At 30.7% G+C, this 985-nt stretch overlaps 1 protein-coding gene across 1 annotated transcript in view; it reads left to right on the forward strand.

The window, feature by feature from the left end:
- LOC110410302 (uncharacterized) overlaps positions 1 to 985 on the forward strand; it is a 4,150-nt gene that overhangs the window by 817 nt on the left and 2,348 nt on the right. The gene's annotated exons all lie outside the window — the stretch shown is intronic.

The raw sequence follows: 985 nt of genomic DNA on the forward strand, positions 1-985 counted from the left end.
TAATAACTTAAAATTAGTAACGTTCTGAAGCAAGTTTCTAAAGATTGAATATCTTGTCACATCCAATCTAACCAAAAATTGCCCTTAGGCAAAACATTACAGGTCATATTGCAATTTAGTCCATTGCCTTATTATTCAAAAGTAATCTCTTGTTACTTAGGGTTTAGTGAGTCTGGTTTTTCAGACTTTTATGATGAATTATAAGGCTTTATTCACGGTCATATAACCATACAAGACAATGTCATAAACAAAAGCCATCACTAGAAAGAATATATTAATAATTTGGCATGTATATCCTCTATAACCAATTTTGAAAATAAATAAACAAAAAGCTATAAAATGGGCATGGCTAGAGATGAACATTTGTCCAAGTCATTGCAATTCTGCCACATCTAACAAATCCAAAATCAAATGCCTAAGGTTATGCTTAAAACAAGAAGAAAGCTGAATCTTGACCTTCCCATAAGGCACTAAGAATGTTTAAGTAAAATGATGCTAACAGCTTCATATAAGTATATAATGCAGAACAAAGAAGAAGCTAACCAAGGGATTACTTCCTATGATACTTATTTGTTGAGCCTTTTATCAATTTCTTTTGAGTCTTAGAATTATATTTCTCAAATTTGGGTTCACCTTTATCTTATTTTGATTGGTTTTAAATAAAGTTTGTAGCTTTGTACTTGGATTCTTAAGTAATTGTTAAAGTCATACACATACCCCCGAATTATGCATTTTCCATAGTGATTCTCTGCTGGCATCAATTGCAACAATTCCACCGTACAAAGCACTGCAAGGGTCTGTAAACGATAGAGTTCTACATATTCCAACTTTTCCATTGCTTGGACTAATATATTATAGAGAATTGTTACTTTCATATACAATTAGCATATTTTTATTTGGTAATTGTTTTTCTTCACCTAATAAATTTAAATGTCTTATTGTTTGAGTGATGACACAATATTTATTGCTTTATATGTTGTGTTGC

The sequence above is a fragment of the Theobroma umbraticum genome, unplaced genomic scaffold (genome assembly GCF_002168275.2).
Source record: "Theobroma umbraticum cultivar Fairchild unplaced genomic scaffold, ASM216827v3 scaffold_56.0, whole genome shotgun sequence".
Classification (NCBI taxonomy): domain Eukaryota; kingdom Viridiplantae; phylum Streptophyta; class Magnoliopsida; order Malvales; family Malvaceae; genus Theobroma; species Theobroma umbraticum.